At 28.5% G+C, this 25,264-nt stretch overlaps 1 non-coding gene across 1 annotated transcript; it reads right to left on the reverse strand.

The window, feature by feature from the left end:
- Positions 1-6,630: 6,630 nt before the first annotated feature.
- Positions 6,631-11,943, reverse strand: LOC101236854 (uncharacterized). Its single transcript, XR_010641465.1, has 3 exons — positions 11,718-11,943; positions 11,499-11,583; positions 6,631-6,995 (listed from the first exon to the last, which is right to left on the reverse strand). It is a non-coding gene; the product is annotated as an uncharacterized LOC101236854 (transcript).
- Positions 11,944-25,264: the final 13,321 nt, after the last annotated feature.

A 25,264-nucleotide genomic window follows, 5' to 3' on the forward strand; every position in this document is an offset into this window, starting at 1 on the left:
AAAGACGCAATCAAAAAGCAACAAGACCTACCTGAATGTGCACTGGAAGCATACAAGCAATGTGATGGTAATGTCTTCCCTTTAATTAAATGTATTTTGCAACTGCTTTGTACCCTTCCAGTTAGCGTTGCTTCGGAAGAAAGGAGTTTCTTGGTTTTAAAAAGACTTGAAACTTGGTTAAGATCCAATATAGGACAATAACGATTAAATAGATAAGCTATGATGCATATCCATAGAGATTGCATCATAAATGTCGAAAAGATTATTGATAGTTTTGCATCTTCGAAAACTAGAAAGCTCAACATATGTATAATTGTATATATATGCATATGTGTATGCATATATATATATATACATATATATATATATATATATATATATATATACATATATATATATATATATATATATATATATATATATATATATATATATATATATATATATATATATATATATATATATATATATATATATATGTTTTTGTTTTCTTGAATGAATTTTCAAAATTTTCTTTTAATGAATAAGTTTGAAATTTGAATATATATGTAATTGCATGAATGTAAATTAACCTTCATGCTATTAAGATTAAATTACTTCCATAACTTTTATTAAAGATAACTTTGAAAGACTCTATTAAACTATTTTGCATTTTATATAAACTTCTTTGAAACATTTTGCTTTTTTCTCTCATTTTTAATTTTAGTTACAACGTATTTATATAAATGTCTAGAAAAAACAAGGGACTTGGTGATGCATATTTTGGTGTATATATTATAAAACACGGAACTTGTAGATATTTGTACGGCTAAATAAATGAATATAAAAAAAATTCCGTTCAAAAATCAAAATTGGAATTACCAACAACAACTTTACATAAAACAAATTTTTTAAATGAAAATTTTTTGAAATTTTCTCTACCATCCATGTTTATTTTTGACATACAAAAATTAGTAAAAAGTTGCGACATTCTATGATCTTTAACAGCTCTGTTCCATAAAATTTCTTTAACAAATGCAACTAAAATAAACTAAAATGCTACTAAAATAAACAAAAAAATATTTTGTTAATAAATCTTTTGATTTTAGCAAAGATGAATAAATCATTCTAGCGTTTACGAAATGAATTCAAGTTGTTCAGTTGTTTATAAAACTTATGAAAAAAGTTCTTATAACAGGACTTTCTAGTCTCACATTGTTCAACTGCATCAATGTGGCCATCAATAGTTTCTAAAATATCGAAGTCCATTTATTTATTGGCCTTTAGGAAGGTAGCTGGCGTTGGTTGTCGCAAAAAAAACTTTTTATTTCCATGATTTAAAACGATGCACCCGAAATTTGTTTATTATTTATTTATCAGTCATTTTGCTTTCAATTGTTGCATGGAAGTGAATCTTGAAAACGCGGTTAAGTTTAATTTATTTGGTATAATGTCTTAAGTGTGGACAATGCAGTTTTGAGTTTATAACTAAAACAAAATCTTTTTAAAACTTGAAATGGAAGTAAATCTTTTTTCATTTATAAATCAATAAAAAATATTACTTGATTTGAATATTTAAAAAATATTTTTCAAAATGCAACATATAAACATAAAGTTTGTGCGTGACTTCAACAGAGAAAATGAAGAGAAACGAAAAGAAAGGCGATTTTCAATTTGCGTTAGATGAGTTAGACGAGGATGGCCTCTCTACAGCGGATAATGCGGCAACAATCTTGGCTGCTGAAGTTACTATAAGCATGAACATAATTCAACTTCAAAGATGTGCTCTCCACACTTCAGCTGGCACTCAATGATGCCTTAAAGAAGCCCACAATAAATAATTTAATTAGTAGTGCTGTTGTAAAACTTAAAAGAAATTCAAAGTGGATTGACTCCTTTAGAGATCAATCCCCAAACTTAATTCCTATTTTAGATTAAGCTACCCGTTGATCGAGCCTCTCTAGCATGATTGAAACGCTCATCAAAGTTAGGTCATAAGTTTTTTTAGTTTACCATTTCAAGTTACCATTTAAACTATTTAATTTACTTAGTATATAAATAGAGATTTTTTTTTGCTCTTTTTGTTTAAATATCTAAATTAATTCAATGTTGACTCTCCATAATGATTCCAAAAATTCTTTTCCTCCATTAATATAGAAATATCCGCTTCTGCAATGTTTTTTTAATATAGTTAAAAATACAGAGATATACTTTTCATAACATATTTTATTTTTTCAGATTCTACCAAATATTAAAAACCTAAACACACTTAAAGGAGCTTCCAAAGATATTAATGTTCATCCATATTACTGGGAATCTGGGAAGAACTACGAGATATATAGGAGATGGCTCGCGATCTCACTATTCGCCTTCAACGGGAGTATATCATTGCTGGTGAGTTTCTCTTTGACTGGAACTCAATAAGGTAAATTTCTCTTTGAATGGAAATCAATAAGGTATGAACTTGATGACAAAGACCATGAGTTAGCAAATGATATTCAGAAGTGAATAATGAATTGGGAAAAAACGGAGACCTAATTTGTTTTTACTGTGCCAAAAGGAGATAGAAGGGAATTTTTCAGAAGATAATGTGCAGAACCAACTTTGTACAATTGAAACAGAATTTCAAGCTGCTTTAAAAGTTATTTCGGAAATTAGGTCAATTTTTAAGAATAACACGTCCTACCTAAATGATTTTTTAAAAGTTAACCCATTCAATGCAATTAACCGTTTCCCAGAAATTATAAGGGGTTCTTGCAGAGTTGCTTTGTCTTTGCCTATCTCTCAACTAACGTGGAACGACTGTTTTTGGTGTTGAAGTACATGACTCCGAACCATCGTAGTCGCTTTACATCTGATTTAGTTGATGATATGCATTTTTTGCGCATGAATGAGTTTTTTGTTTGCAAACCCGCTAGTCAAAGTAATAATAGTCATAAGTAAAAAAGTCAGCAAAGCCGCCAATCTAAATTAAATCAGCAGCATCAGTAAATACCTTCAACCAAAAAGAAATAGTCATTTTCTCAGCAAAGCAATGAAACTAACAATATATAGTAATTTTTTCGATGCATAATAGAAACTTTAAATAGTCTATTCTAGCATGTTAGGACACTTTTATCCGTAAAAACTCCGGTTAAGACAAAAAAAAATTTCGAAGTCCTGGAGTCCCTAAAAATTGACTGGACTTCGCATCCCTGACTTGATCTCTTGTATGAACCTTGTATATACTTAAACTCTTGTATGAACCTTATATATACTTGAAGCCTTGTGTGAAACTAGTATATACTTGAAGCCTTGTATGTACCTTCTATATACTTGAAGTCTTTGTCAACTTAAAATTGTGTGTTCATATGGACTTTATAACCTTCAAACTTTTTTAAAACTTTATTTTTTTTTAAAGTTATTAAGATTTTTGTAGAAGTATATAACAGGTTTATTTTCAAACGTACAGTTGTTGTCATTTTTTAACTTAAAATCTATTATAAAATTTTATACATTAGTGTGTATTAAATTGCAATTGTATATTTTATTATAATTTTGCTTTTTTTTAGATGTATTATATAATATAAGCTAATACTCACCAACTGAAGCATTTACAGCGCTTAGGTATTAAACATGTAAATAATGTTAATCATAGTTCATGTTAATAAAGTATTTATGTATATATACATAAATTTGAAAAAATTGAAAAAACAAAGCTAGAACAATCTGTTTTTTAAGTATACTTAAAAATAGATTGTTTTTGTTTAGTTTTGTAACTAATAAGTTTTTGTATCTATATCGAGTTGTTTGTAGTTTACAAAATACTGCTAAGAAGATGTAGCGTATATTAAGTTTATTCACGAATATTTCAATATAAATTCCAATATATACGTAAAAAAAAAAGTATAATTTAGAAAACCATTCTGTAATAACAACAATCTGACATTGCCAAAATTACTGGTTGAAATATATCTGCTGCTGGTTGTGAAATATATCTGCTGCTGGTTTAGATTTTTAAGAAAACAAAGACTCACGTTGAGATAACGGTGTTTGAAACTTATTAGCAATTTGTAATTTTGACTGAACAATTTTGTTTAGTTTAAATTGCAAAGTTCATTTAAGCTAAAGGTTTTTTTTTAAATAGTCAAACAGTTAACAAAAGATTGAGTTTAACGAATAACTGATAAAAGCCCCTTTTACCAAGCTTTTCATATTTCATTCAACCAATTAGCATTCTACTCTCAACTTTTCACCAGAATTGGTAAATTTAATTAATTTTTTTTCAATCATTATATTTTAATCAAATATTCATAAATTATTATTTCTGCAATGCTTAAACAACCTTAATAACGTAGTAAATCTTTTGATAACATTTTCTTCTTTTTTAGAAAAAATGACTACAAAGATGCATTTTTTTGAAAAGAACAAAAATTACAAGTAGAAAGTTATATTTCCCAAAAAAGATGTAAAGCATTGTAGAAAAAAAAGTGATGTGGATATGTTTGCATTCTCCAGGGTTAAAAATAAATAAATTTTATATTAAATTTTTTTTTAAGTTTTCAAAACTTAGCAATATTAAATGTAATGGTTTAGATGTTGTTTTTAGATTGTGCGATGCAAGTGTTTTTTTGCATGGGAACCAGGGCCGTCCTTAGAGGGGAGGGGGGGGCGTAAGGGGTGTCTAACCTCCCGACTATAAAAACCTGTCGGCAAATATCGGCTATATCTACTTTGTCGGCAAATGTAGACTTTCAGTCGGCAAATATTTAACAACGAGGACCTTATCTTTTTTTTAGTCTTTTTCTAATAAAATGTAAAAGTCATGTTTCACCCCCCCCCCCCCATGCCATTCTCTTCGGGACGCCACTGATGGGAACTTAAGAAGCTTTAAATTTTTTTTTTTACTATCGTATCAAGTTTTAATCTTTCATAACAATTTTGCAAATTTAAACAATTTTGTAATTTTAATATTCTATTGCTTAAATAATTTGTTAAAAGCAATTTTTTTTATTTCTCTTTGATTATTATTCTCACTTAATATATGTAATTTACAATCTGGAATTGGTGGGATAAAAGACATCTTAAATACGTCTCTCCTTTTATTGCTACTTTAATAATTTTAATTTTTCCGCTTTGCGTTTTTGCTGTACAAACTCAAATCATTAACTGAAAACAAATTTCAGAAATTCTGAAGCACGAAATGAAGCGCAACAACAAAAAGTTTTTCATTATTTTAGATAAAATTATCATTAAAGATGAAATATTGGAAAGAACGAGGAGAGGAAGTTAAAAATCATAACACTGGTCTAAATCTGGTCAGTGAAAATAGTGTGTTTTGAAAAATCACATATAATGCCAACTAAACCTGTGCATTATAAAATACTTCTAAAATTTTGTGCACGGAATATGTCATGTGACTGAAATTCCTCGCAGTACGGAGATAATTGAGTTTATAAAAATATAACTATTCTACTTTTTTTGTAAAAAACGTTAAAACCAAAATTAACCTTCCATGATTTTCCAAAAAGTTTCGAGTTTTTAGGGGTGAAACCGATATATAATTTAAACTGCTTTACCAAAAGTCAAAATACTGCATTTAAATAGTTATTTATATAATAAAAGTTAAATAGTTGTTTATATAATAAAAACTTGACAATTAAATAAACTTTTAATGATTTTTAGGAAATGATAACAAAATAAATTATTTATTTAAGCAACATAATTTTTAATGAGAAGGTTGACAAGTTCTACAATTCATGTTTAAAATAAAACATGGGCTTTCTCCTATTGTATTTCAGTCTTACTTTTGTGAAATATCGCACAAGTATTCTACTAAATTTTCAATTAACAACGTTATTGTACCAAAAACAAACTTAAAACTAAGTTTTAACCAAATCCAATATCGTGGATCGTTTCTATGGAAACACTTTTCAAAATTTATTACAAAAAAAAATAAATATTTAAAACATCTCTTTGGAATAATTCAGGAAAGAATCTAAGAGTCTCTTATTACAAAATGAATTTGATTTAAAATATCTCCTTTAAAATAAATACATAAATGATATAAATTATCTAAAAAAATAGTTATTGACTTCTCTTTTGCTGCAATTTTATTTTTATTGGATTTTTTGTTGAAAAACTTTAATACTTTTATATTGTTGTTAATCTTTGATACATTGCGTTATATTTCAACACTAATATTTATATTATATTAATATTTATATTTTAACTAACGTGTGTAAAATTCTTATTATACTTAGTTGCATATTATACTTAGTTTCTTATTACTTAGTTACATTTCATTATTGTATATAAACTGACGATTTTTTCAATGTAAATGGGGCTCGATGATAAGACAGTTTATGTCTTCTGCTTGCTCCAGGTCTTTTATTTATTAACACGATTTATTTCATTGTAAATTTTAATATACGGCAAATAATAATAATAATGATTAAAAAAAAGATGATATAAAATTTAAAAAGCCGTAAATGCTGTAGCAATTTCTGCTAAAAGAACAGGAGGTAGCAGTAACACTTTCAATTATTTGGTAGCAATGCCCAACTCTGCATGTTTATGTAAATTGTATTTTTTAAAGCAGATTTTTGGTCACATGGCTAAAAGGTTTTTTACTAATGTCCACGTTTATATATTATGTAACAAAACAATGTATTATGCAAAGTATAACAAACTTTATATTTGAATATATTTTAATAAGAACAAAAACAAACAAAAAAAAAATAATAAGAAAAAAATGTGACAGATATTACAACTTTTTCTCAATTATGTCTTAAATTTGATACAATAATTATATTTTGATAAGAATATTATATAAAAGGGAAGTTTTGAAAGCAGTTGCTCAAATTTTTCTAAAAGCGTTTCCATTACAATTGACAAAATCTGCATGAGTGTATAGTTGGTTATTTATACAAAATTGCTTCATTTGATCAAAATATTGGTTTCCACATTTTGGCTGTGAAGCTGACCAAAGCATATTGTTATAGCAAAAGTGTGTAAAAATGTTGTACGTTGTCATGCTAAACAAAGATATAATAAACTTGTATAGAATGAATAATTAAATAAAGTTGTTACTAGAGCCATTAGAAACTTTTTACGGAAAATCAAAATTTTTATTTAAAATGGATACGTTATGTGTAAAAATTGTTAACATTTATTGTTTTGAATAAATGTTAAACGTTACATATATATATATATATATATATATATATATATATATATATATATATATATATATATATATATATATTAGGGCCTTACGAATCGGCATTTTTAGTTTCGAATCGAATGTCGAATCGAAGCAGGTCTTGATTCACGAATCGAATCGAATCACGAATCGAGTCACTAGTTGAAAGAAATTTAAGTTTTTTATCTTTGTTTTTATGTATACTTTACAAAATATTACAAAATTTGAATGTTATCTGAACAAACTCTTTTTGTTATTTCTAGCCCAAATTAACCGTTCCGCATTTTGCTCGGAAAGACTATTGCGTTTACTGTCGATCACTCCTCCTCCCGCAGAGTTAACTCTTTCAGACGAACAGTTTGTAGCTTGAACAGCAAGAAAATCAGTTGCAACTTTGGATAATAAAGGGAAAATGTTACGTTTGTTTTTCTAGTAGAGAATAGAAAAATCTGAACGTCCCAACGTTTCCTCTTCGATGTATGCAGTAGTTTCAAAATTTAATTGATGATCTAAAGTTCTTTTCTCTGGTAGAGTACTATTTTTAGTGATATGTTCAAACATTTTATCAAAAATTCCATTTGCTTCAGATGGCAAGTTTGCTACTTCGAGTTGAATTTCAGCGGGAATCATAGTAATATTTAAATCGCGTTTTTTTTCAGAAGTCATTAGATAAGGTTTTACGATTTGTATCTCTGCAAAAGTAAACATTTCTGATTTAAATTGAGGGTCTAAGAAAGCAGCGGTAAGAAAAACGTCTTCACTTAAATCAAACCTCATTTCTAACTGCGTAGTAAGATTGTCAACAAATTTGCCTATCCATCTTTTATCCATTAAGTGAAGATAATTTTTCAAAGTTGTAATGCACGGATAAACTAATCTAATGCTTACGCTTTTTTCCGCACATAGTATAGTAGTGGCTTCAGATACTGCATTTAAAATAGGAGTGACTGTTGTTAATAATTGCACTTGTGTTTCAGTTAGACGAGTCGGTGGCACTTTCATACAGTTTTTTTTGTGAACACTCAAATAGAGCAATTTCTATAGAACCATGATTTTTTTAAATCCATTCCAATAAGTTGGAAGTGCTCTTAAAGCGCGTTTCCACATCCATTGGAGGCTTTGACTCAGGTTTTCCTTGAGAAATCTGATACTTTTTGAGAGCTGCCTGTCCAACTGATGAGTGAAAAAATCCTACTATTTTATGAGCCTTGCTAATTAATGTAACAAGGATTGGTTGGTTATGTATAGCTAATTTCACACAAAGTTGGAGTTTATGAGCACAACAGCCTAGCCAATCAATCCCAAGAAGTTTAAGTGTGCATGGCATACTAGGAGTAGTATCGGTTGTGGCTCGGTAAATATTATCTGAAGTCAAATCAAATTTTGACAGCACGTTTTTTAAAATTTATTCAGTGGAAGTAGCTTTGTGACAAGCATTTATTACTTCCAGATTTACAACTGATAAACAGCACGATTCTAAGACCCAAGAGGATGAAATAAAGTGACAAGTAGAAACAAGAAAGTTATCGCCATTGTCGGCTTTAAAGTGATCAAAAGTGATGCTAGGTTTGGAGATGAACTGGCTTTTTATACTTTGTTGGAAGTTAATATATAAATCATCAACCATATCACCTAAATTTTGAGATAAAGTGGTTGGGTGTGGTAGATGATATTGGCCTTGAGTAAGCACCGAGCACAGATTATTAAAGCCAGATCCAGAAGTTGTCTCAAATGATCTTCCATCTTCAATTATAAATCTAAGCACTGCACAATCGTTGTTTTTTTTAATAACCGTATCTATTGGAGGTCGAATAGAATACGAATTTAACGAGGAACTTGATGATTGCTCGATTTTGTTATCGGAATTCTATTTTCTTTTAGTAGCAGATGTGCGCTATTTTTTTTGCTTCTACGTGTAGTTTTTTATGGTCACGTTTTAAATGGTTCCATAGATGAGATAAAGTTCCAGTTTTCTGAACAGAATACTTTTTGTTGCAATTTTCTTGTTTGCATTGCTAAAAAATCGGCAGTTAAAGAATTTTTTGAAAAAAAAAGGAGTATTCTGGAATACTCCTTATGCGAAAATAGCTTGATGTAGCACAAACAAAAAGTATCGAATTTAAAATTACTTTAGTGAAAGCGAAGTCAAACATTTACGACGCAAAAAATAAAAGCTAACTTTGGCGTTACTAATTTGCGTTCCGCTCTGTTTAAATCCCTAATCGACAATTAATTTTAATGAAAAGTATGTTTACGTTCCGAAATTACTCCACCGCTGAATTTTCTGATAACATATATATTGATATTTTGAAAACTTTTTACTGCCGTTTGTATGAAAGCATAAAGTATTTAAATAAAAAAATGATTTGAAAAATTCGAATCATTTTTTTCGAATCGAATCTCGAATCGAAGCGACTTTTGATCGCGAATCGAATCGAAGCGATTCGCAGGGCCCTAATATATATATATATATATATATATATATATATATATATATATATATATATATATATATATATATATATATATATATATATATATATATATATGTTTATATAACTTCCTGATGAACCTACTGATAGTGGAACAAATTATTGAAGAAAATTAGATAAGTGTTATTACTAATTTATTACTGCTCTGTTCTTTAAGAACATTGAGCACTCATTTTGTAGAATACACTAACATAATATATATATATATATATATATATATATATATATATATATATATATATATATATATATATATATATATATATATATATATATATATATATATATATAAGGGTGTATTGAAAAACAGAATTTTTTTAAAATTGCCTTGTAATAGCTCTAAATATATGCTATATAATAAAATATCACTGAATTAACAAAAAATTTCGAAATTAAAATATTTTTAGAGTTGCCTCTAGTCCCTTGAATATTTTAGGGCCCCTAATATTCTGGGGATAAAAAATTCTTCAAAAGTAGATCAACCTGGTACTCAAAAGAAGCAAACTTTTATAAAATGTATGAAAATAATATTTGTTTTATGTAAAAATTATTATTTTGAATTTGATTGCATAACTATGGTTTTTCAACTAAAAATAAAAAAAATGCATTTTTACAGGTTTTTCAATAATATTTTTTTTTTTTAAAGTTTTTTTTAAAACTATTATTTTCGAATTTTTTATAAAATTTCACTTCTTTTGAGTACCAGGTTGATCTACTTTTGAAGAATTTTTTATCCCCAGAATATTAGGGGCCCTAAAATGTTCAAGGGACTAGAGGCAACTCTAAAAATATTTTAATTTCGAAATTTTTTGTTAATTCAGTGATATTTTATTATATAGCATATATTTAGAGCTATTACAAGACAATTTTAAAAAAATTCTGATTTTCAATACACCCTATTATATATATATATATATATATATATATATATATATATATATATATATATATATATATATATATATATATATATATATATATATATATATATATATATATATATATATATATATATATATATATATTTCCTAATGTAAAATAAAATCCAGTAAATAATATAAATTAAACTTAAAAAAATATTTCAAAAGTTTTGTTTTTTCATTATTATTTTTTAATTTTTTATCCGTAATTTTTTGAATGTAAAATTTATATGTAAAATAAAATCCACAAGGGATTAATAATAAGTTTTTTTTTTTACTTTAGTGAACTTTATAAACTTAAAGTAAAACTGTAAGTTAATGTCGCCAATTAGGTGCAAAAGTTATGTCGTTTCTTATAGTTCGAAGTGTCCTTTGAATAAAATTTTTCTTGTAAGGTTTGTTAGTGAATCTAAAACCCACAAGTAGAGGTATATATTGTTTTTTCAAAGTCAAATCTATCTAACGGTGATAGATAGGTTTGCCTTAATTGTTATGCATTAACGGGTGAGGCTTTTATAATCTGATGGAACTGTCAAAATGTTGGGTATTATTTTAAATGGAACAATATCATTTGGTATGAAATTTTTTCAGATGCTCATAATGAAATTACAAATTTAACAGCAGTTTGGATTTTGTAGTAATGAAATTAAAAATGGAATTTGAAAACTTAAAATCGAGTTTGAAAGATTAAAAATTGATTTTGAACATTTAAAAATTGAATTTAAAAATTTGAAAATTGAAATTGTTTATTCTAAATGCTTTATTTTAACATTTTTGAATGGTAACAATCTTGAGTAAATCATCACGCCTCATAACTTAAAAGGAAAGTTTTAAGAAACATTATTAGCTTATGCTTAATAAAAATTTTTTAGAGTTTCATTAAAATGATTTTAAATAAACAAAATAAATTAAAACTTAACTTACCCACAGCATCGTATAAAAGGTTGCTTTGAAAATACTATGTTATTGCAGCACATCTCTGCAAAAGGATCAAACATACGATTCCCACCTAAACAAGAATAAAATAATTAAATATTTAACTTAAGCACACACACGGAGTACGCAGCCAAATCTAAAAAAGGGATAGAGGAGACACTTTTATATAAAGAATATGGTTAACATAAACATAGAAAATGCACATACAATATCCATACAAAGAATTTATGAATGGGCTCCACCATCCAACATTATCATTGATATTAGCGTTATTGTTATTATTGTTATTATTGTTGTTGTTGTTGTTGTTATTATTGTTGTTGTTGTTATTGTTATTATTATTGTTGTTGTTTTGTCCGTTAATTAAACAGACAGAAGCAGCAAAAAATAAGACGAAAATAGTTTTAAATTTCAACATTTTTGTCTTATTATTTTATTTCGAATTTTTTCTAGATTTTATACTCTTTTCCATAGTTACGTGTTAACTCAACTTGGTATTTTGATAAAATATTGTAATATATGTCATATGGCCGCAAAGTTTGGAGATGAATATAATTTGTGTACTTGTGTGAACAAATATCCTCATTATGAACACTAATTTAGTTCACTAAAGAAGTTTTACAAGACATAGTTAATAAAAAAAAAAAATACTATCTTTTATGATTTTAAAATTTAAGTCCGACTTTCTTTACGAATCGACCAAAAACGACAATTTTTTATAGTGACCCTCTTCAAAAATGGTAATTTTAATATTAGTAGTTTTTAATATGTTGTTGCTTTTCATACTAAATTCCAAAATTTTTTCAAAAAATATTAATTGAATCTTAAGATATTAGATGTCCAAGTTTGACAAATTTTTTAAATATTGACCAAATGGTGCCGGATGCATTTTTAAACTTGAAAAAAAAAGAAGTACAAAGTAAAATTTACAACGAATATTGACTAGTTAAGACCAAAAATTAATTAAATTAGTAAAGAATTTTTTTTTCGTTGTTTAAATATCATGCTTCAAAGTTTACGCAAAAGATAACTTTTTGTCATTTTTGCTCATCATTTTCATTTAAAGCCGTGTCCCATGATTTTTTGAAACGTAAACATATTAGCATTAATTATCAGATAGAAATAAAATTGTTGTGGGGTCATATCAGCTGTTCAATTTAGCAAACACTTTTGTCTGAAACGCAACTTTCCTTGCATCGATAAAATAACTCGGTTTCTCTCTTTTTGTTTTCTTTGTCTTTTTTTCCTGCGCTTTTTTTCTTTGGAGGCATACTTAATTGTCATTTAAAAAAACATTGCATGTTGTTTTACAGTAAATTTTTTCTAATACAACTTTTCTTCTTTTTTAGTTTATTTGTTCATTAGTTTGTTTGCTTCTTCAAAATTATTTGTTGCTGAGAATTAATCACCTTGGTGATTAATTAGAGTCAGAGAACTTATTTTACATCGGAATATACTATGCTATTTTTCTAATTCGGCCATCGAAAATAACTTTTTCCAAAAGAAAAAGTCGATACTGCAGCTCACTTTTCATGCAGTGAGCTACAGTATCGACTTCAGTTATCTGAAAATATTTAAACACAATATTCATGGATAAATAATGAAACTTATCATTTCTATAATAAACATTCATTTAAGTTTTAATATTGTTATCAATGTTATTAGTTTTTTACTTAGTTTTATATGGCATAAGTTTTTGGTTTAACAATATACAGAAAATATTTACCTCTGTAACAACTCCTAGATACCATTTGTACCATCTGGTTTTTGTAAACATATGACATCCAATTACCTTTCAACCATATAAGGGAAAGTTTGGTTGCAACTTTATGTATTTCTTCTTGATATTTCTTGTCATCTTCAAGTTCATTATTATTGTCTTCTTCATTAAGCGGTCCATTCAATTTTCCGATTCTTAAAAGCTTGCTTTATTTATAGGTTAAAGATTTTATTTGTTAACTTATCATTTGTTATATATTTTCTTATCACAGTGTTTACTTCCTCAGGTGACAACTTTCTTGCAATTTTCTTCATTTTTGAAGTATTCATAAAGAAGTATTTTCAGCCTAATAGAAAAACGAAAAGTCTTTCACGTTGGAAATGCTCAGTCAAAATTTCGGAATAACTTTTAATAATACACTGTAAATCTAAAGGGTTCTTTATAGTTTTTTGAGATTTCTTTGAAGTTCGTAAAGGTTCTTTACGTTAGTTTTGGATTCTTCAATGAGCTAACGGGTTCTTTGTGCAGTTGTATTGTTCTTGTAAACTTTTTATTCAAATTACTAATTTGCAACTAATTACTAATTTGCGATAAGGTTCTTTGCGTTTTTGAAGAACCTTAAATGCAGGTTCTTCATGCAAACTCCATTTTGTTTTTATTCCCGCGTGTCTGTTGCACAGCGTTGTTTTTAATTGTAATTGGTTGTTTTCTTGTAATTGGTTTTTGTAAAAAAGTCAATTCGAATCTGAATTAACAAAAATCTTATCTTGAGTGTTTCGTTGATTTTTGCTACGGCAGAGGTATCTAAATTGGAACGTAGAAGTTGTCAGCAAACATTTAGTATTGAACGGGCTGTCTGAATTAAGACAGAAAATTATTGGTTAGATTAATGTTTCAAGTTTTTTATATTACAACTATTTTTTATATTTATTTAGTTTAATTAACTTTTAATTTTAATCAATTTGAAGTCGATTTTAATTTTAATTTAATTAAAACAATTTGAATTGGCAGCAAGTAGTAATACTGTCATTTTGCACTGTTTGCTGTTGAAATAGCAGAAAAAACATTTTATACCATCTGTTATGCAAGTTGATTTGGCTAATGAAGTCCAGTTCTTGATAACTTATTTCAACAATAGTTTTTGTAAAATAATAAAACAGGATTTAGGCACCAACTTAGTATCCAATGACAAATTGCATAGTTTATTAAAATGAATTACTTTTAGATAGAGTTTTATCAGTTGTCAACTCTAACTAATAAAAAAACTATTGCTGTTAGTAAAACCAATTTAGGTCTTATTTTGCTACTTGAAATAAATTTGTGTAGCAAAGATGATATTTTATGTAAATAAAAAGTACATTAAAGCAAATAAATTTAAATAATAGATAAATAATAGTCCGTTTCTCTAATTGCATTAAAAATTTAATATTAATATAATATTTAAACAACATTTTGCTGGGTAAAGAATGATATATCAAAAACCTGTATGAGGGAATTCTTTAAGGAACCTCTACGGATGCTCAAATGGAGCACCCGTAGAAGAGTTCTTATAAGAACCTTAAGTAGTTTGTTAAAGAACATTTACAGAAGGTTCATACGAAGAACTAGTATATAAAGTTCTTTAAAGAACTTTTAAGGGTGGTCGATTGGCATAACCGCTAAAAACCTCTAATAGTTCTTCAAAGAACCATTCGGCTTTAGTGTGGATGTATTTTTTATTAAGGTAGGTGCGATCTTCACCAATGCGGTTATAGAATTAGAATAAGCTTGCAAACAGAGGCAATTTTACGGGGGTGGAGTGAGGAGTGTGGGGGTGTTACACCATCATAACATTGACCGCAACAATTGTTAATTAAAAGATTCATCCGCATAAAAACATCTTTGATAGTTGCAGTAATACTTTCAGCAGATGTGTTTTCCATACTATAAAGTCCGACAAACACTTAATGCCCTTCCAATTCATCTTCATCTATATATTGCAAGCAAATCACCACTTGCTCAGTGTAGGACTGATCTGTGGTTTCATCTGCCATAATAGTAAACCATTTTCCAGAAATGTTGAATGTAATTTTTCTGAGTATAGTGAGATCCATTATATGCAGAATTTCATTTTGGATAGCAGCACTCGTGAATTTTTCTTGCGACTTTCTCATCCATTTAGTTAAAGCGGGATTATCTTTGCTTCTGAGATTAAGCAACTGATAAAAGTTCGAATTAAGTTCTTTACAATTTTTGTCTGTGTTGTAATCACCACGCAGAGCAATACCTTGTCTGGCGAGAAATTGAACAGTTGTGATTATTATTATTAACATTGCTCTATTTTCCATTTTTTCCTCTGCATGAGTTTTTTCTTCTGCATGAGAAGTTCACCAATAACTTTAGTTGATGAAAAATAGTTACAACCTTCTCGATGGCTTCTCGAAGAGAAACAGTATTTTGGTGTTTCTGGAATTTTTGTAAACCCTTTTTCCAATTGGAAAATCCAGTTTTTGTGAAAACATCCTCGCTGCATTTTAAAGATGATAATTTATGCATTTCCATTAACATAAAATAGTAGCATAAAAACTGCATCGTTACATTCGTTAATGCAACCATGGAAACAGTTTGTACCATTGCTGACAAAATGATTGCTTCTGACTACCACATGAACGTTTTGGAAAAACTGGCACGGGTTTATATCGGGCGGACTATTATTTATTTTGGTAAACTGTAACAGTGGAGGTAGAGTTAAAATCATTGTTGGCTGAGTTAGTAATCGAAAAATTAAACACAGTACTAGAAGATGATGCCGAAGTAACAGAGGATACAGAGCCAGCATAAGAAGAAGTAGTAGCAGCAGTGTCAGGGTTAGCAAGAGATGCAGTAGTAAAAGTACTGTTAAAACCATTAGAATTCGAAGTATTATCTAAAAAAATGCTGTAGTAGCTGTATTTGCAAGGCTAGAGGTAGAGGCGAGTCATCGCACGCAATTGCGACTATATTAGTAACTGCTCATTACTGGCGCGAGTCTGGCAAGCAACTCAAGCAACTTTTTCATGTATGGTAAACCATTCCAAAGAACCACAGCGGCGTGCGACGAAACGCCAGAACTCTGGGGAGTAGTCGTGAGGCACTGCTACGGCATTTGACTTTAGGCCAGCACTGGCCAAATTGCGGTTGATACAGAGTTTTGGCCGAATGTCGTAACAAAATATTTCTATAATTTAGTTTTGTATGAAAGTTATGCTGGTATGCAAAAGATGCTTATATAATAAAAAACGTATCAAGTACTCAACATGGTAGAAATTTGATACATTGTTTACTTACAGGATAATTGGAGTATTATCTTAAATGAGGCTGATGTGAATCAGCATCTTTTGAAATAATATTAGTCTAACTAGCTAGATTTATATAAACTATATATTAATTTATATTTATGTTGAATTTATGTATGATTATAAATTTAAATTAATTTATACTTAGTAGTTTTAAAAACATACAGAAAAAATAAATTTGATTAAAAAAAGAGTAATAACAAATGCCTACATTAAAGTTTAGTAATATTAAGTCTTTCACTTTGATTAAGCATTTGTCTACTCTACATTCAGGTAATCAAAGTTAATGCTAAATGATAGTTTTTCCAGTTGTCGTGCTGAACCTCCTGTAATAGAGGGATGTGGCAACTGAAAGACCATGTCTAATTTGTCCAACTCATACACAGTTTATATTCTCTTTGATAATTTGAGAAAAATATCAAATAGAAGATAACAATTTGACAAAAATAATTACAACTTAACAAAGAAATACATACTATACTAAAGAAATTATTATTAGGCAAAAAAAAAAAAAATCGTAATAAACTATAACAACATATTACATTAAAAAAATACTTTAATAACAAATATTACTCATAACAGTATTTACAAAATCATGCAAGTGCATACCTTGGTGGTACCACCAAGATACATAACATTATCTACCTCCAAGGTGCACCGCTACCATAGTTTTTACAAAATCGCTACCATATATTTATAGGTTAGGATTTAAGCAGTTTCAAACATGCATAAATGTAGCTGAAAGCATGCTTTACAAGTTTTAATAATTAGTTTTAAAATATAGTTTATACCAACTATTGTAGAACTTTATTACAGTTGTAGAGCTATTACCGGAAACAAACTTTTATTTTTATTGCAACAGCATATGTTTTAATCAGTGATAAAACAACTAATTATGAGCCTTTAATGACCAATACATGCAACTAAAATTTTAGTTTGAATTCATCACTTAAGATGGCAGCACAATGGAAGTGTCTTCAAGGTACACACACCTCCAAGGTACACCTCTCTCCCCGATGCATACTTTTATAATTTTTATAGTTGTTGTTGTTGTTTTTTTTGTTTTTTTTTATTTTTTAACAAGGTCTCTGCTTTAAATTAGTCTTGTACTATTTGCATTGTCCCTTCTCAAAAATATTATTGTAATATTTATACTATATTGTAAATGGTATTTATTTTGTGAAAAGTAAATTGATATATATATATATATATATATATATATATATATATATATATATATATATATATATATATATATATATATATATCATATATATATATATATATATATATATATATATATATATATATATATATATATATATATATATATATATACGTATGTATATATACACACACATCATAAAAAAATGCTTTCAATGAATGTCAATGTAATGTGTTTTTTAAATTTGGTTTCATAAATTATTTGCATTTTATTTTTTGAAATACTATTGGTATTTTTTATTGTTCTATTAGTCTGGTGGCTACATGTAAAAAAAAAAAGAAAAACTAAACATTTTGAGTGGACATTTTAATTTTTATATAGACTTGTTCCTTATAACTTAAGAAGTTTAAAAATTTTTTCGTGCCACTTGGAAACTCCTTATAACTTTAGTTAGAGACAAAAATTAAAGCAACTTATTGAAAGGATTTTAAGTATAAATTATCCGCCATGTTGTTTATAAATCGAAAACCGCAAAGCATTGATTTAGTTTTTACAATTATTGACAGGGGGTTAACAATATATAAAATTAAATGTTTTAAATATAATTATTTAAATCTATTTAATCAAAATAGATTTAAATAATTATAAACCTTTCAATTTTAAAATCATAAACCTTTTTTAAAAACAAATTTTTTATAATTGTTTTTTAATATTGTATTAAAATAATAAAATTAGTTGTAATTTAGTAAATCTAAAAAAGAAAATTTGTTCCCGTTATTTGTTTACTTTAAAAAATGTTCACTTTTCAAAAACCGTTTACTAAAAAAACGTGTTTTATTTATTTTTATTTATTTATTATAATTAAAGTAAATAATGGCGAGTAACAAAAAAACACAGCATCTTAATCTAGTTCCTAAAAAAGAAATTAAAAATGCTTGCATACTTCATCAAGGAGAAGTTGCTCATAATAATAACAAACTGCGGTGTTTTACTGAAAATGCGCTTGCGAAAGTAAAGAATGCTTGCTAAGTCACAAAATAAATGTCCAACTCAATTTATTTCTTTACATATGCCTAAAGCAATGGTACGGAAAAAACAATAAATAGCATGGATTTGATAATAAAATTTTTTTTTAGTATAGTCAAATTCGAAATGACTTTAAGATCATAAACATTCTACCTGATACGTGCCCAACAACTCCCTTGTTCCATCAAAGATATTACGGTAAGTAAGTAAATATAAAAACTTTACATATTCTACAACATCGGAAAAGTAGAGCAGAAAAAGTCAACGAGAATGTAGGCGTGGATAATGCATCCTCATCTAAGCGCAGAATCTCAGCTCGGAAAAGAGATAGATCAGGTAAATTAAAAAACCTTTGGGTGGCATTTGCAAGGCAAATAATATTACCCTCAGTTTTCACGTTTTTTATTGTTTTATGTACTACTTCGAAGTTAAAATAATTCCCTGGTTTTAGGAAAAATTATTGCGGATGAAGAATGTTGCATTTGCTATTACAAAAAGAGTAATAAAGATAGGAACGGGTATGAAACGCTGACAAAATGCGTAACGGAAAGTGCAGCAAACATGTTAAAAGAAGACGCTGTAAGTAAAACTGACAGCCCACGACTCATGGCTAGTATATCGGGCACAGAATGGCAAACCATAGTTTACTTAGAGTTATGTTATCATCGGTCTTGTTACCTTATATATACAAGACCCCAAAAAAATCTTTTTGTTATAACAGAAGATGCAATTAAGCGTTTGCTCTTCGACTATGTGAAAGAACACGTATTAGACAATTTAGATATTATTCATACAAGTAAGCTATTTGAATTTTACAAGGAAAACTGCACAGATAGAACAAAGATTCCAGATAGAAGGACTTTGCAGGATGCTGTAGTTGCAGAATTCGGCGGGTCTGTTCAGTTGTGGTCACCAAAATACGGCTATTCTTTCTTATACAACGATATCATTGAGAAGGGAAACATCATTGAAGTTTTTTTTGAAAACAATTGAGAATCTAGAAAAAAAGAATAATCCAAAACCGATTGAACAGCTTATCGATCATGCCGCAAAAGAGATTCGCAGCGAGGTTTTGTCTATGAAAAAAACATTTAAATGGCCTCCAAATGAAGACGAGTTACTAAGAGTTAAAACTGAAACTCCACCTTTTCTGCATCAAGTTTTAGCAAAAATTCTATTTTGTGCTAGAATTAGTAAAGGAGGAATTGTCAAAATAAACTCTCTTTGTGAAGATGTTATTTATAACGTAACAAACGGCCATCATCGATGCTCTAAACACGTGTTGTTAGGGTTAAGTACCAAAGAAAAAACTGGATCAAAAGAGTAAGTGAAATTGCTAAGTAAATTAGGACATGGAATTTCCTATAATGAAGTAAATTATTTAAAAACATTTCTTGCACAAAATGCAATGCAAAATCAAATTTTTAAAAGTTTTTGTCCTTCTGTTCTCCAGTTCTCAAAATTTGTGACCTTCGTTTGGGGCAACAACGACATAAATCCTGAAACTCTAAAAGGAACTTCAAATGGTATTGTCATTCAGTTGCAAAATATTGATCAAGTACACAAAAACGGGGTTAACGAGATAATTTCAAGAAAAAGAGAAAGATCTTTTAAAGCAATTGAGAAAGAGTTGCCTCTGAACGTAAAGCATAATCGAGAAGAACCAGATTACCTACGTCAAACAAACGCTTTATCAAAAGACAGTAAGTTACTGGTAGTTTCAGAGAAGCTGGATTTCTTTTGGAACTTACTACATCCTTTTTCTAATGATATCCCAAGTTGGACTGGGTTTAACTACCTAATTACACCTAAAAGGGTATCAGAAGATATCCACCCTATTAGCTATCTTCCTGCTATTAACTCATTGCCTACAAACTTGAGCACAGTGCTTGTAGTTCTGCTTCAATCCAAAGCAAAAGCCGAGAATCTTAGTCTCTCAGAAACTTACGTTGTAATGGATCAAGCTATATATGCAAAAGCGGTGGAAATCCTGATGAACCTTAGTCATATTGATCTTAAAAGATTTATTGTCCTCCGAATGGTTGCATTTCACACATCTTTTATTTTTTAGCTGTTGTTTGCAAAAGATTTTATGATGCCGGAATACAAGACTGGATAATTGAAGCTGATATAGCTAGTGAGTGGTTTTTTTATCTATTTAAATTTTATTGACATTATATTACGTAGCAAATATTACAGCAGATTTTTTTGACCAAAAAAGGTCGAAGTACTAAAGATATTTTTTATATATTTTTAAGGTAAAAGTTCATTGGAACGTCCTTTGAAGGGAAAGCAATATAACTGCGCCCTTCAAATTAATCAATATCTATATAATGCACTAACCAGCTGAGGATAAAATATTTTGAAAGTTGTTTAGTTGAAAGCAATCTTTCCTTGTTGAATAACTTCTCTTCCTCACCTGAGTTCATTAACTGTTTAAAGGAGGTAAATAAATTTGCCTAAGTATGCTTCATGTCTGTGAACTTAATGATGACATTAAAACTATACTTTGATTATTTCTAGGCAAATTATGACAATTTGAAATCGTTGTTTGATGATGATTTCTTCAAAATGATCACTTAAATGTGTTAAAAGATATTGATGTTTCCGGACCATCTTCCACTTTTTGGTTTTCCTTTATTGAAATGTTTAATTTTTTTTTTGCTTTGCTCCGTTTAACAAAGGTTGGTAACTGGACTCTTCATTTGGAGGCAACACGCCAAATGCTACCGTGGTTTTTTGCATATGATTGTCCAAATTATTTTCGCTTCTTAACTTTCTATTGGACCGAAATGATGCAACTTCCTAAAACTTATCCAAGTATTTATCAACAGTTTATGTAAGCTTGTACTAAAAATATTTCGTTTGGATTTCAACAAAATTTTAGTTTTAAAAATAGTCTCAAATTAAATTTTTACAATTTATTATCTTTTTGAAAACAGGGATGGAAACCTCTCCGTAAGAAGAACGAGCAGTACGTTTAACAAAGTTCCATCTGACCAATGCATTGAACAAACTATTAATCGTGATCAGAAATGCCAAGGGGGAATATAAGGTTATGGATCTTCTGAAGGAACCATTCAACGCTGGGTACTTACAAGTCATACTGTTTAAAAATGTATTTCAATTTTGAAAAATGATATGGGAATCACAACCAAAAAACAAACACCAAACGATCTAAAACCATCAAGAAAAGATTTCAACAACGGATGTGAAGAGAGAGAGCTTTGATACTAATAACAAATTGGGGTCTTTTTGAACAAATAGATTCTTTGGTAAATGTTTGTTCTGGAATAGAAGCACCTGATGAGTTAAAAGATAATTTATTGAATGCACAATCCATTGGAAGCCGTTGGAATGCACAATCCATTGGGAAGCCGAGTTCCAAAGGTTCTTTAGAGAACGCATTCAATCTTCAACAGTTTCTTTTTACGCTTCAATCAAAATGTGTTGTCTGCAAACATTTAACAATTTAAATTTAACAAAAATTTATTGCCTTAAAGAGAAATCATTCACTATATCAGCCGAACGAAGTATATTTGGAAGATTGCTAGTTATTGCAAGAGGTAGAGAAGGTCTAACTTTGAAACAAATACTATGTTATTCTTTGAGTCCCATGGGCGTTACCTAATGGTAGCCTCGTCAAAACAAGCAAGGTGAAGCTTCTTTGAAAGTTAATTTGCTACTGTTACTATAGGTTTTGATAAATCATCTTATTCAATTATCAGTTTGACTTGAAATAGTTGCCGAAAGCCGAAATCATTTGTTTGTTAAGAACATATTAGTCGTTCTAAAATAATTAATAAATACAACCTAAACACTACATTTTAGTATTTAGGTAACATTTTCAGTTTAGTAAGTTTATTAAATTAAACTTTTAGGAATAATAGAAGCTTCGGTGAATTGAGAACACTTTGAGGAATTTGTTTTACAGGTTCCTCTAAGTGCTGCACATGTTTTCGATGGAATGGCAATTCTGCAACAGCTTGCTAACATTAAACTCAAAACTTTTGAAGATATTTCAAAATTTATTTTAAATCTAATTTTGAAAGGATCCACAATATATTTTATGACAGACCAATACCAACCTGGCTCGATAAAATTACTCGAACGTGCTCGAAGAAGTCAATCAGGATCTCTAAGCTTTAAGATTCAGCGTAGAGAACAAGCAAGACCTAAAAAATGGCAAAAATATTTGCAAGATGCTACCAACAAGACCAAGCTTATTTCATTCCTTCAAAAAGATTGGTCGCATACGGAAAGATTTGCATCACAGCTTACCAGATATGTGCTCTTAATAAACTTGCAGTCACGATTTTATAAACTGACATGCGAGGTTGGCAGTCAGGTTAGCTAATAAACTATTACTTTGTTTTATTTATTTACTTGGTATAAGTTATTTCTGTTTTTGTAGCGTATCTTATAAAATTATATTATACATAAAGGTTTCAAGCGAGGAAGTTGTATCGCAGCACACAAGTCAAGAAGAGGCTGATACAAAAGTATTCTTGTGCTCCAAACACGCTGCATCTATTGGTTTCGAAACTGTTTGCATTCACACGGTTGACACAGATATTGCTATTTACGCTTGGTACTTCCAAAACCAACTTGAAATACACTTATTTGGGGATATTTGCGTTTCTGCTAAAAGGCGGACTCTTGATATAAATCTTATTGCCTTACAGTTAGGTACTGATTGTTACAAAGCTCTTCCTGCTCTTCATGCATTTAGTGGGAACGATTATACAAGTGCATTTTACGGGATTGGCAAGTCAAAATTCTTTAAACTAATGAGACAGTCTGAAGAGTACAAGTCAATTTTTTTCAAGTTTGGGGACTCTTTTACCTTTGATGTAACCCATTTTGACCAAATAGAAAAGTTTATATGCCATTCATATGGATTGAGATGCAGTGATATAAACTGTTGATAACTTAAATTTATTTCCAAGAAAGATGCTCCGGAACCACAAAAGCTTCCACCTACTAGGGATGCTCTAATGTGTCATTGCAAGAGAGTTTCGTATGTAACAGCAATTGTCAAACGATCACTAGAGGGAAATCCCGATATTCCAAAACCCAATGAATATGGATGGCGAGAAATTGGCGATCAACCTCAGGTTGAATGGATGCTCATTCCACCTGGTCCAGAAGATGTTTTGCAGTTAATTTCCTGTGTGTGTAAAAAGTCAAAATGTGAAAAACTGGTTTGTCTTTGTTGATTGCACGGATTGACTTGTACGGATTTGTGCAACTGTACTTCTTGTGAAAACACAAATGATTGGGACGACAATTTAACAGAATATTATTCGACTGATTCCGATGCAAGTTCAGGATTTTCTGAAACTGATTGAATATCTATCTATGATATATATAAATATACATATATATATATATATATATATATATATATATATATATATATATATATATATATATATATATATATATATATATATATATATATATATATATATATATATATATATATATATATATATATATATATATATATATATATATATATATATATATATATATATATATATATATATGTATATATATACGCACACACACACACGCAAAAAAATTCTAGACTATATATTGTAACATTTCTCAAGTTTAGGGTTTTTTTGATTATCAAATATAACAAAATGATCAATTGCAATTAAACTTAATGTATATAATTAGTAGTTTTAATATAGTTTATTACTACATTTAGCATTAATTTACTTTTATGAGAACCATGAATAAATTTTTATCATATTGGTAAATTTATTGATGAAAAAAAAATTCAGTGACTGTTTTTCCTGTAAAATGGATAATAAATGATATTTGTGGATGGCGATGCTCCTATAAGACCCACTGCATTAACCAAGCCATTAAATAATGTGAAGATTCGTAAGGTAATTGGATTGATTATGATTTAAGTTTTTTGTATAACGCTGGTTAGTTATTTTATATATATTTTTATAAATATATATTTTGTCTATAGCAAATAATTTTTCTTATTTGTTTGTTATTTTTATACTTTTTTAATTTGAATATTCTTTTTTCTTATTGTAACTGAATTCCAAAATGTTCAGAAACATTTTTCTAGTTAGTCAATGCAAATAGGTCAAAATTTATCAAGTTAAAATGATGGAAGTACTTCTTTTGAAAGCAATGAGTTTGACAACTGATGGGACGGAGACCCATCCACTTCTATGGTATTGTATTTTATTGACTAGAAAGTTTTTATTTTTATTTTTATGATGAATAGTTTATTTAAAAAAATGCTTTATAAGGTGACAATTTCTTATTTTATTTTTAGCACTTTAATTCTAAAAAATGCGCTTTGATTGAAGAAAAATGAAAATAAATTAATGCTGCCTATTGAGATGATAGCAACTTTGATGCGTGATGATCCGTTGCAAACTAAATCAGTTTTCGAATGAACTAAAACCCACATAGCTCTCCCTAAATTAGTATTACAGTTGCATCTAATGCCAAAATTGAAGCATATTTATATATATATATATATATATATATA

The sequence above is a fragment of the Hydra vulgaris genome, chromosome 10, assembly GCF_038396675.1.
Source record: "Hydra vulgaris chromosome 10, alternate assembly HydraT2T_AEP".
In the NCBI taxonomy this organism is placed as follows: Eukaryota; Metazoa; Cnidaria; class Hydrozoa; order Anthoathecata; family Hydridae; genus Hydra; species Hydra vulgaris.